Here is a 13,767-nt window from a genome sequence, read left to right on the forward strand (position 1 = left end):
TTAGGGACGCCTCTCTGTCCCTCTTTCCATTTCCACCGGATTACCGGCAACAATACATTTCAGCAGTGCAAACTTTTTCTCTCTCTGAAAGCGCTTCCTCAAATCCCACTCGCTCTCGCCAAAAAGGAGCTCGTCTTATGTTCTTTTCATATTTGATTTCCATGAGTCGAATGAGCACGCTCCGATTATCCCGGTGGTCAGAGCTCTCTTTTGGGGTGTTTCTATTTTCTAGACGAGGACCTGTCGATCAATCCCCAAATTGACTTGGGTCCATTAATCTCTGTTGCTTTTTAATGCAATGTGTCAGAGCGGCGACCTGGGCCTGATTGTAATTCAGGCACAAAACCTTGATGTGCTGGAAGCGACTGCAGGGGTTTTCTCAGCTGGCGGAGCCTGCATGCTCATGAATAAAACAGGGGCTTACCAGTTCTCCTGAGCACCGAGCCCCATCCGGTCTGTTTTTATGGTGCTTGGTTGGAACAATATCACTCCCCATTCCAGCAGAGACAGGAGGATTTTTGTGTGGTCTTGTTCTGGAGCCGTAATTTTATATAATCAGTGTGTATTTGGTGTTTCATCTTTGTGAAAGGAGAGAAAGCAACACGTTGCATTTGTTTGCCTTAAAATACAGATATTATAATTTTTGTTGTTATTATTGTTATTATGCTTAAACTAAACATTATACATGTTTAAAAGAGTACTGTATTGACACAATTGTGAAACAACACGCAGGGTGCCGTGTACTAATGTCACCATGCCCTTTCACTGATTAGATTTGCTGACTTGTAACCAGTTTTAAGTGTCAAAAAAAAAAAAAAGCTCTCTAAACTAGCATATCTTACAGGCTTACAGACTTCCTTCTCCTCTTCAGTGAAGTGTTGGAGCACAATTAGTCATGAGTGGCATGACGTTCCTCGCGAGTCCTGTTTGCAGACTCATTACCAGACCCTGCTGGTGTCTTGGAGGCTGAGAGGAAGTCAAACAAAGCGGCACTCATATTTCTCCAGTTCTCTGTGGCGTTGAACAGACCCTGGCCTAGCAGCAGCACAGAGAAGTGAAGGGCTGTGAAAAGAAACCCCAGCTGCCCTTTTACTGTCTCACACCCACCCACACACACACACACAGACTGGATAGGGACCGGAGCAGATTAGTTCTGTTCAGAATCTCCAGTAGTACATGCTATCTTTTTTTTTTGGTATTTCAGACTTACCTGTTTTCTTGAAGTCAGCCTTGTCTGGATTTTTCTGCATTGTAAACATCATTAATCCACGGGTGTTGATGAAATCACAAGCCAGTGACTACACAGTTGGTCAATTAGAGTCCAACTTCAAAGATGGAAAGGAGCTGAGGGACCCAGCTGTGTGCAAATTCTGTTGCGTCCGCGTGCGTACAGTGTTTATGCTCTCTTTCTTTGCTCATATGCATGCTGAAACTCTTCAGCCATGTAATCTTCCACAGACTTGTTTAAAAAGACATGAACAGACATGGACATTGTCACTGACTGTTTTATCTTATCAGTGTTATGAGTTTCAAGATTTGATACAGTATTTCTTATATATTTCAACTTGTCTTTTTATATTAATATTTCATAATTTCTGTCTAGAATTTCTGATTCTTTTTCTCTCTGTCTGTACATATATGTGAATATTTTGTATTCAAACACGGAATGAACTAATGTAATGTAGTGGCTGTGTTCAAATGTTTACTTTTCAATTCCACAACTTTCTATCCATGCAGCCTTCTTTCTCATATCAATGCATTGGCCTGTATGTCACTGCTCTGCTTGACAGAGGGTATCAAAGTGAATGAAAGCACCGACAGCCGCCACCCCGTACGGGTCCCTCGATCTTCCATATTTATCCGTGTGTAGAGAAATCAGAGGTCTTTTTCTCAGGTCCTGCAGGAAGGGCTGCTATGCCCGTTCACACAGGTCTGAGAGGAGCCAGTCATCCATGTGGGCGATTTTTCTCAGCTCAGAAGGTTCAAGGCTGTGTCAGCAACTACGTAAGACATGGTATTTTCAACCCTAAACTAATATCAGAGTCAGTTAAATAGAGAGAGGTCAATTGCATGTTCTTGGAAATGTTATATGAAATTTTTCTTTTTATTGTCTATGAAGGAATTACATCTATAGCCCCAGTTGTTCCACCTCATACATGTTGTGGTAAATATTAGGCGATGTCTTGGTCTGTAAGTAACGCTGTGCCTTGTACCTGACACAATCAGACACCGCTTCAGTCAGATAAGCGCAATCACACAATCTGGAGGCAAAATAGCTGGTATTTTCCCTCGCTTGCACAAGTCTGATGACTGCTCCGAGTAGTCATTACCCAGTCATATTGATGAGCTTTGCGTAATCCATCAGCTTTGTTTTTTATTTATTTACTTACTATCTGAAACATAATTAGTGATTATGTAATATGCTGGCTCTTGCTGCTGTGATTGCTGTACAGTGTTAGAAAAACGGTACAGTTCTTAGTCAATTAGAGACTGATTAGTGCATAGCAAATCCACTTAATTCTAAATATGTTAATTAACAGTCTTTGCATTCGTACTAGTGGTTAAAAGCACTAGTAACCTCATGCAAGATTCAAATGTGCTACTCTCTAAATTGCTTGCAGTACGTTTCTTTGAAAGGCTATATTTAATTAAATGGCATGTACTGTAGCCAGTTGGAGGGCTAATGGAAGTTACATTGTATGTAACAGATATACTGGAGAATCGCTTGACTATCGTTAATGGATACAATTTGACTTTACCCCTTTCCTTGCTTGCTCATAGAAAGATTTTTTAATATTTAATAATTCTGAAATTTAATTAGGATAATTTATAAAGCTATAAATGGAGCTTGCTGATGGACCAAGAAGATGGTGTAAATGTTTAATGTAAAAAGAATGGCATACTGTGTGTTTAAATTCTTGCCTGTGAAATGACATCTTTCTGTGTGAAGAGAAATGCTTAAGGACCACTCCACCATTTTTTTTTTTGCCCCTGAACTGACAGAATTCATAAAGCTACAGAGGAAAGCATCTGTGCCCAAGCCATATCGGTGGGTAAAATAACTTGCATTTCTGTTATACTGTTAGAAAAGTATATTGAAATGCAATAAATGGTCTGCTGAGTATCTCTAAAATGTTAACCAAAATGTAATTGTATCTTAGTTAGAGACAAATATGCAAACAGAAAAGGATAAAGAAAAGATAAAAACGAAGAAATCACAATTGTCCATCAGCAACAGAGCCATCTAGTGTTTTCGTTGCTGGAGGCAAAGTAGTCCTGAGAATTTTTAGCTCTCTGTTGTTCAAAACCAATATTATTTAACTTTAATTATTCAAGACCAGATTTATACTGAATTGATACACACCCATTTAAAACAGGCCTACATTGTAGGAGTCATTTCTTAGAAAAAATAACATTTAATAGAAGCTATAGAACATGAAATCATTTTAAAAAAATGGAATATAAAAATTGGATTTATTAATTGTGTTAATATATAGAATTATTAAATGATTAGAAACATCAAAGAAATAGGAATTCTATATAACTTTAATTTGAAATTGCAGTGTTTGTTATTTGTTTATCATTCAGTAATTGCAGTCATCATAAATTATTAGTTTAGACTCTGGTATTCCAGGACTTGCAAGCGCAAGTGTTTCAAAAATTGGTTAAGGCTGCCCCCACCTGGCCACAAGTCTGTTCTGTATCTGACAAATTAAACACTGAGAGACTGCATTGAGAGGGTTAGGTTCTGTTCATGTGCACACACATTGCAGTGTATAATTTTGTTTTCACATTAAATCAAATGTGATAGCAATCTCCAAATAAAACAATAATCAAATCTTATTTTTTAAATATGAAAATATTAATCAAAACATGCATCATTTTTGGAAGCTTTAAATTTTCGTCAATTTCTCATTTTACATTTTTTTCCCTTTGTCTGTAATGGAAGCTCTCATCCGTTAGGACTGTAAGTTAGAAAGAAAGAAAGAAATGTCGAGAGCAACAGTTGTTTTGGGCAGGCTGTGTTATAAGAAACGAGCGTGCTTACTGTGCTTTCATTTAAAGCCCAGCTCCTGAGCCATTTTCTTTGAGCACAGGGCTATTCTGTTCATCATGGAAGTCTATTTGGTGAGGCGAAATCGCACTGATGGACACTGAGCACCAGGAATCAGCTGCTCAATAAAGGCTCCTAATTGCTTAGCAACAGTGTTGCAGACCTCTCATTTGAGATCAAGAGTTTACTGGACTGAAGACTTCGCTTTGGAGCTTGCGCCATTAGATAAGACAGGGGAAATGGGCTATATCTACATCCTTAGCCCCCTCCCTCCCTTCCTCCCTCCCCCCCTTCCCCCCTCCCTCTCTCCCCCTCTCTCTCTCTCTCTCTCTCTCTCTCTCTCTCTCTCAGAACAGCCCTCCACCCCCGCACCCCAGCATGATGATTGTGTTACCTTTCAGCTGGCTGATGTATTCAGTTCACTAGATTATTCTCTGTCATCTCAGTTAATTGAATTCTGTCCATCACATTTGGATGATTTTGCATTTGCATAAAGGTTAGAGTGGTGAAGAGTGTCAAACTTCAATTTAGACAATGTCAGTCAAATAAATATACCACTGTATCTGCCCAGGCTGGGTATTTATGGATTCTGACAGGAATTGAAATATCACTGCATTCTCATGGATGGGAACGCTCATATGCATGTAAATATAAATACGAAAATGACTTTGGGGGGGGGGGGGGCTTTATGTTGTGTGTGTGTGTGGATAGGGAGCGATGCCATTAGTCTAGTCATCTACTCCTGTTGGCTTTCTGTAGCAGAATGAATGGGCACTGTCGTCCTGCATTTAAGACTATACCACTCAAGTATTTTAAGCTTCCAAACCACGGGTGAAACGCTGGGGCCATATTCTGGGGTCAAGAAACGCTACCCGAATCATCGCCATGTTTTTAAGTGTGGTAGGCTCTGATATCTACATTTTTTTCCTCTTCACGTCAAGCTTTTAACCAGTATTTCCTTTAGATAGAAGAAGGAGGAAAAAACAACAACAGCCCTAATGATGCAAGATACTGCGCTGTAAATGAGAGACAGAACAAGAAAAAAAGAAATGTGTCAAGCAGCTTCACCCTCTGCAGAGAAGATCTGATGCATTACTCAATATCCAATTCGTTTGTACGTCTTTACTGGCAATTTTCATATTAGCCCGCCGTTGGAGCGAGCGTCTGTTTCGATTTGGTGTGTGGTATGTGCAAGGCTACGAAACCGCAGGCACTGGCAGCAGAGCCGGAATAAGTATGTGTCAGTTAGTCAATAAAGAGGAGCCTGAGACGGAGGGACGATTAGAGCTCTTATCTCCTTTCATCGCTTTTGAATGCTTGCTGAATTGAAGGTCAATATCTTGTGCTTCTCCAGAGCTGAGCAGGTGTCTAGAGAGCATGAATTCACTCGGTTATGGTGCATCACTGTGCCTCTTGGAGTAGCCAGAGCTCACTAAAAAAAGAAACAAGGAACGGCCAGAGAAATGATCCTACGTAGAAAAAAACTTTAACAAAACCGTAGTGAGGCTGCTTGCTCTGTATCTCTGGCAGCTCAATGTATAACTTCCAGTCAATTGTGCGGGAAATGCAGCTTCTCTGCTGAGAGTTAAGATGATGTGTTCTCTGCTCTTTCAGTATGCATAATTGAGAGAAAGAGACAAGTGAGAGACAGTGAGATGGTGTCGATGAAGCAGACTCGATCATCTGCAAGATTGCTTAGAGCTGAGATGGAGAAGAATTTGCCGGCAGTCGGTAAATTAAAGCCTGCTAATGCAAAGGCTCCGGGCTTAAAGGAGACGGCATTCCATTCTCAATGGACCGTCTGTTTGGAGACATTTTGAAGGCTGTGTGTTATTGATTACATCACGCAAAACACGCCATGACAACAGGCCAGGAAGACCGTGGAATCCGAGGTATATTCAGCTGTGGTTATTTTTGCACGTTTCTGTTCTGTACTCAGCTATTAAAATGTGAGCGCAGACCCTTTCTGCTCTCGAGTGTCACAATGGACGGAATATGTGATGGACGAAGGCAAATATTCCTGGTGCAGAGGACCTCTTTCGGACTGTTTGTGGAAGAGCTTAGGGGCCTGTTCAAATGGAAAAGCCACACAACCCACTAGATCAGCCCAGGGACACTTGAGTGGTGGCACAAGAGTGTTTGTGTGGAGTTTGGTTTGGCTCGAGGGTCTTGTACCCCCTGAGTGTCCTCTCATCTAGAAGACGGCACTCTTAGATGTTGCGGTGGATAGGCCTTTGCTTTTATCATGGAAGAATAACAGACAAACAACAGAACAATAGATGCAGTACTTTAGTGAATATTTACTTGGTCAAACCAGATTCTTTGGAAAAAATTAATCAATTATATACTGTATATATTGCTTTTCAGTTTAATTATTAAGGCACAGATATAAACAGTTTACAACACATTCTTGCGTAAATAAACATTCTTGCAAGTTATGTAAAAGTATTTATATATGATTACCTGGAATAGGTTCTGATTGGTCCATTGTAATTCTGCCCTGCATGCATTATTTGTTGTGTGCCGGTGCACGTGTAATATCTCTCTCTCTCTCTCTCTCTCTCTCTCTCTCTCTCTCACACACACACACACACACACACACACACACGATGCGCAAAACTCCGCATTTGAACAGTCAATAGCAAATACTTAAACTAATAACAAAACAGTAGCTGATTCAGAAGCGCCAGATTGTCATAGCAAAGTCAGAATGACCTCCTCTCCTAGGTTCACGAAACGGTCATCCATAAAATGCATTGCTGTTCTGTTGTAAGTAATCGTAAAGATTCCTAAATGCATCTACTTTCGGAAGGCCAAATAAAGTGCTTTTGCTTTCTCCTAGAAACACACAGCGTCTCCCTGACATGCTGCTTCAACACTAACTGTGGTTACTGAAACCACGCCTTCTTTCTTTGCTGCACATTTGGGCGCATTATGCAAATATTTCCACATAGTGAGGTAGATATGTCGGGGCGTGTTAGACGAGGCGTTTTAGGGGGCGTGGCAGAGTCTTAACTTTGATAAAGAATATCTCTTTGGTTTTGAGACTTTAGTCTTTGCAACTTCAGGGATCTAATCTATGCACAATCATCTTGTAACACTCCAAAGAGAAAGGAAAACTTGAAATCGCATCATATGACCCCTTTAAACCATATTGACAAGTGTATCATAGATACAAGACAATTTTTTTTAAATAAAAATAAAAAGCCAAAAAACTTCTATAAAATTACCTATATGAAAATTTGTAATTATATATCTGTTTATTTGTTGGTTTCATATATCATGTAATCAGATACAGTCCAGTAATGTTCAGAATGTTACCACAACAATTACATCTGTTACACCTCTTTGAAGGGGCGCACTTGAATTGTGTTCATATAAATGCATAGTCCAAAAGCAAAACATTGATCTTATGAAAAGGATCAAATATACAAAGGTTTAAAATTTTGGAATTGGTATCAGGTACAAATGTTTGAATAGGTGCTTATTTAATGGTGATGCTGATAATTTTGACTGCAGTAATTTAGAAAAACAAAATGTAAAGAGTAGTATATTGTGTGTGTTTTCCTGTAAATATATATTTGTTATATAACCTATATCAAAAGTTTCTTTTTTTTTTTAATTTGGAGTGGTGTATTAAAAGCTATATGCCACAGTTACATTTTAAAACAATTAATAAATTAGAAACTAAAATGAAATGATCAGTGAAAACCTGTACTCAGAACACAGCACAAACACACCTCAATCATTAAGAGACATGAATTTTTGTTCAGAATCAATGAAATGCTGCATGCTGTTCAGTAAGGGCAAAATCTCAGCCTATACATGATCACACAAAAAAACACCAGCATCTGCTTTACGGTTTTATAGCCCACAACATATGTCCCTTCTTCGATGACAAAGCTGCCAGCATCTCTCCCGCTGTTCCCTCTTCCTAGTCCAAACACACATCTTTAGATACCTGTCAGCATTTATTATGTTGTCCTCTGTCGCGCCGCAGATAAGGCCAGTTAAAGTTTAATGAAATTCAGCCTGGTTACGCAGGCCCGCCTTTCATAATTTGTCACAGCCTGTGTGCTGGAAACACACTGCTCAGTAAACACAGCACTTACATTACCAGCCATTAGGGTCTCAACAGGGTGGTCCTGTTTGCAGGGCTGGCAACACAGCGAACCGCTGCTAGGGGCTGGGGCATCACTCTGTTGCCCTGCATGTACACGCAGCTCTCCGTAACAAAACATTGTAGGCGTTGTGAGTGAGTATTAGTTGGAAATACTTTTTTAAATGTATTAATTTTTTATTACACACCTTTCTGGAATACTTCCTTCTGGCAGGTCAATCGCAGCATTCTCCAGTCAGATATTTTTGAATAAAGAACGCTAAACTGTCTAATCGACCATTGTCCCAGGCAAACATTTCTCAGATATTAAATATCTAAACATTGGACGACTGGACAAACCCCTGTAACTTGTGCATAGCACTGTGTTGTACACAGTTTGTGCAGGTAATGTGTGTTTGTGTAATCAATAGCCATGTTGATGATAAGGTCGAGCTCAAGTGAGAAAACTGAAACTGGATGCTGCTCAGATGGCCTTGGTGAGTGGTTATCTCCAGAGATTATTAAGCTCCAGGGAAAATGACTAGCTTGTCTTAGTAAAGGGCTGAGGTCAGGCCTGGTTTGTCCCCTCTCAGGCGCGGGTCTTCTTATCCCTGAGTAGCCTCTGTCTCTGCCTCTGGGGCAGAATATTTTATTATATGTATTATATATAATAATATTACTATAGTAAATCAAAGTTAAAACTTAAAAAAAAAAAAATTTCGTATTTAAGAAAGATAATGTCGTAATACTGTATAAATAACTGTACAATTGCAACACTAATATTTGTGGCTGTCTTAGTTTCAAACGTTAAACCACCAAACTTTTATTTTGATGGAAAACTGCATGGAGCCCTTAAAGGTGGGGTAAGTGATTTCTGGTAGCCAATGTTGATATTTGAAATCACCAAAACAAAAACACCCCTACCCCAAAAGGGTCTCGCCCCTATTTTTATAGCTCCGCCCCACATATACGTACGCAACCCAGTCAACGATTAGTTCTGTGAAACAAAGCAAAACCAATGTTACACCGTGTCTACACCGGATGCGAGTGGCGCGGCGCGACAAAATACTATAGAACTCATAATCAGTGATGCTGTCTACACCACAAATATATATACATATCTATGGCCTACACTGGATGCGGCACGACATGACAAATCCCCAACAGAAAACTGCTGCTGCGTTCTATTTATGATATATTGACACAAATTTCAAATGATTTTCAACGGTTGCTTTGTCGAGTCCAGTGTACTAGACAGAGTTTAGCTGTTGCGGCGCAGACACAGTGTTACTCACCTGTCGAGAGGCAACAAAGCAACGTCGGCGTCCGATCACAGGCCTTCCGCTCTTTGAGTTCTCTCCAGTGCTGGAAAGCTGATTCGATATTTACACGGGTCCTACTTCTTGCCTTATGCCTTCGTTTGTTTCCACAGACGTTTTTCTATTTTGTTTTTTATCCACCATCTCTATCTTTCTCTCGCTCGGCTCGGACTGAATGCTCTCTCCTCCACATCATGAGTAGACACGCCCCTTACTGCTGATTGGCTACAAGTTTGTTTTGCTAGTCGGCCCGAATCAGTTTTTTAAAGCGTTTTTGAAAAATCGCTTACCCCACCTTTAAATATGGCCTACACTGGATGCGGCACGACATGACAAATCCCCAACAGAAAACTGCTGCTGCGTTCTATTTATGATATATTGACACAAATTTCAAATGATTTTCAACGGTTGCTTTGTCGAGTCCAGTGTACTAGACAGAGTTTAGCTGTTGCGGCGCAGACACAGTGTTACTCACCTGTCGAGAGGCAACAAAGCAACGTCGGCGTCCGATCACAGGCCTTCCGCTCTTTGAGTTCTCTCCAGTGCTGGAAAGCTGATTCGATATTTACACGGGTCCTACTTCTTGCCTTATGCCTTCGTTTGTTTCCACAGACGTTTTTCTATTTTGTTTTTTATCCACCATCTCTATCTTTCTCTCGCTCGGCTCGGACTGAATGCTCTCTCCTCCACATCATGAGTAGACACGCCCCTTACTGCTGATTGGCTACAAGTTTGTTTTGCTATTCGGCCCGAATCAGTTTTTTAAAGCATTTTTGAAAAATCGCTTACCCCACCTTTAAAGTCCCCATGAAATCAAAATTAAAGTTTTTTGGGTGTTAGTATCAATATATTAGACTTAAGGTTATCTATAAGGCAGTGTGCTCCAAAACAGTGACAAAATTACCATTTAGAAGATATAAGCATTCAAAGCTTGCAGTTCGTCACTTCCGCCAAAACGGCTCAATTTTTTTTTTGATGTCACATCGTACTTCAGCATCTCATCAAACTTTCTGTCCAATCAAATGCTCTCTAGAATCCCAAGAGCCTGCCCCCTACACTATAAAACAGACGCTGAAGCCGTGGCTGAAATCGGTCACTTGTCCACAGAATTAGTATTTTCTGTACAGTGAATGGCACGTAGTGCACTATATAGGGGACAGGGAACGATAAAAACAGTGCTTTCCATTGAGGAAAAAAAGAAGTCTGGTTTCGCGCTGTATCACGCTAACCGCGCTGCACACACACTCTGCTCCGGTCCAAAGACACAATAGCACAGAGCAGATCACATGCGCGAATCAGCGCAAACCACAAAATGTATCGGAGCTATTTTAATTCTACACAGAATGCTATATTTTATAGCAATATGGATGAGATTGTGGCTGGCATACCCTGTCAAATGCGGCTTTACGGAGCTCAACGGCTCTGAACGGCTCTAGCCCAAGCTGTGATATAAACGAACGCTATTGGCTATTTTAAAAAGGGGCGTGGCTCAGGGGACCTTTAAATCTTCTTTTTTTGTTGATAAGAGCTTCTCATTACAAGTATGGGAAGATGTCTGGTGTTTGGATGTTTGGAGCATTTTGTGTTCATAAATGTGTGTTAAAGCTACTCAGACTCAGAGCAGATGCAGAGATGGAGTTCGTGCCACACTATAAAACACGCAGTGCATATATTTGAGTTCATTTGCAAAAACTGATAAACACCACTTTTAAAAAAATGAGCTTATTGCCGTGCATTATCCTCCACATATAGCGCGCTCTGAACCCTGAACATGTTTTGTCAAAAAAGCCGGTTTTGTCCACTTTCAAGGCATCGCGAGTTCACGTTTTACTGCAGAAGTCGACAAGCGCCCTTGTTGTTTTTGAACAGAAGCCGATAAGTCCATTTTAGCGAATCTTCGGATCATGGACTGGAATTGGGAACTGCTGATGTAGCCTATTGTAGTAATGTTGTCTCTGGTATTCTGGCCTGTGAGCCTAAATGCGTTCAGGAGGCGTGGCTTTGGATGGCAATTGCAGGGAGGGTGGGACATTTGCTTTCAGTGCTATCAGGCTAAAGTTAGCATTTTCCAAGATCTCTTACTGCACCTTTAATTAAATTGCAGCCTTTGTGATTTGATAATTGCACATATCACATTTTTTGTATCACAGTTAGAAGACCGTGAAGAATTGATCAGAATTTTTAATCTTTGGTTATAGTCAACTATTAAATGACTATCAATTAGTGACTTTTTTCTGTTTTCTAATTTAATGAATTTAGTTCCAAAACAAAAGGTCCTCTTGCCAGCATGAGCATGACCTGCGAAATAACAAACGCTTATCACCATGGGACAAGCATCTTCTCTTTCACACATGCACAGCGAGAAATAATAAATATATAATTATAATAATTATAATAATAATAATAATAATAATAAAAGCTAAAACCCTCATGCCACAAAAATAAACAAACAGCATTAAGGAGTTTCTCCCCATCTAGTTTGTCAAAAGCTATACAAATACAGGCTCACTTGAAGCTTTGAGAGAAAATTGTCTTTCTTTCTCACACTTGCTCTCACACGGGGGACAGGAGCCACACACATACACTCGCACACCCAAAAGTGAGCTGCACGGCAGGCTGTAATCAGTGGCTCTATGACAGTGGGGGGAGGCAGGCTGGTGGGGGAGACAGAGGGGCAGGAGTGATAACAGATTGAGCGTCTCTGATAAACTCTCCTTTAATGGCTCTGCCTTTCCCCCCTTTCCTTTTTTTTCTCCAGCACCTATTTAGTGGAGTCTTTCTCTGCTGCGGGGATTAGGCTGCTGGATAAGGGCAAGTAAACATGGGCTGCTTCTCTGAGCAAGCAATGGAGAGACAGAGACGGGGAGAGATAGAGAGAGGGGAAGAAAGGGAAGGGAGGAGAGGGAGAGGGAGGGAAAGTGAGAATGCTAGAAAGAACGAGAGTTTGGTGAGAGGGAAAGAAGCAGAACAGGAGAGGAGGAAGAGGATTTTCTAGTGGATGAAATCAGGCATGGCACCAGAGAGTGCGACTAAGAGGAAATTGGGTGTTTGGAATGTTCACCCAACTAAAGTTTTCTGCAGAAATCAGATTATTACATAGTAATTGTTTTTGTAGTGATTTTTTTTATTTTATTTTTCCATTTGTTTGGTGTGTTTTGGAGCTATTCGGAAGTATTGCGGTATCTCCATTGGGAATACAGTTAATGCGAATCCCAGTGGTGTCAAAAAGGAACTTAATTCTGTGTGTTTGGCACCGGGGCATGACACACACACACAAACTCGCATGCAGACAGCAATGCAAACATGGATTACTGTGATGTCTTAATCACAGTGTGGCAGGCAGGCAGACAGACAGGTCACACCGTCTTTACTGAGTTCCTAGAAAAGCATTTCAAGTAAAGGATACATTGATGACACTTTTGAAGGTGTGAGATAATGGCAACTGCTTGAATAATTTTGTAATTAAAGACGACACTATTACCCTTACTGCATTTTATAGTCACAATAGTAACCAAACAAAAAACAAACTGTTGATTAGGGAACTGCTGTGGAATAAATTGCGAAGTTGTTAAAAAATACAGAATTAAGCAGATCCTGGATGGCTGGACTATAAATGGCTTTGAACTGGGCTAACAGCTAATCATGATATCTATTAGTTAAGCTTTTAATCAGCCACCTGCCTAATTGCATAATCAAATCAGCAACCTCTCTAAAAGAAGGTGATGCATGGCTAACAGTCTGGTACTCTTTCTAAATTTTACCTTTTCCAAAGGTGAATGTAAACCAAAAATGCATCATCTGAGACCCGTCAAGCAAGCCACATGCTGGTCTGCAAATCACACCACTTACACATGCATTCATCCCTACATGTGTTTACATTAGCAACTCTATCTTTAGGGCAAAGTGGTAATGGCATTTTGTTATTATGATTTATTTCTCTATGTGTTCTGTTAGTGTAATTATGTCTGATATTAAAACACTGCTTTATTCACCAAAAAAAACTAAACAGCAAAAATAAATAAGTAAATAAATAAATATAATTAAAAAAAAAAGTCTAATTTCTGGTTAAACCTGAAGATTTTAATAATGTTTACTATTTTTCTGCTTTAGTTTTAATGTAAGAGCAGATGCAGCCATTTTTAACTTGTGCAAGGCTTCCAGGGTCATCCACTTTTAGTTACGCAGCTTGATATTACAAACAGTTACTTGATATGATTTTTTTTAATTATTATTATCATAATGGTAAGAAAACTGGTTTGTAGCCCAAATAGTTTTACCATTTACTTTAACATCTT

The sequence above is a fragment of the Sinocyclocheilus grahami genome, unplaced genomic scaffold (genome assembly GCF_001515645.1).
Source record: "Sinocyclocheilus grahami isolate Dianchi unplaced genomic scaffold, SAMN03320097.WGS_v1.1 scaffold935.1, whole genome shotgun sequence".
NCBI lineage: Eukaryota > Metazoa > Chordata > Actinopteri > Cypriniformes > Cyprinidae > Sinocyclocheilus > Sinocyclocheilus grahami.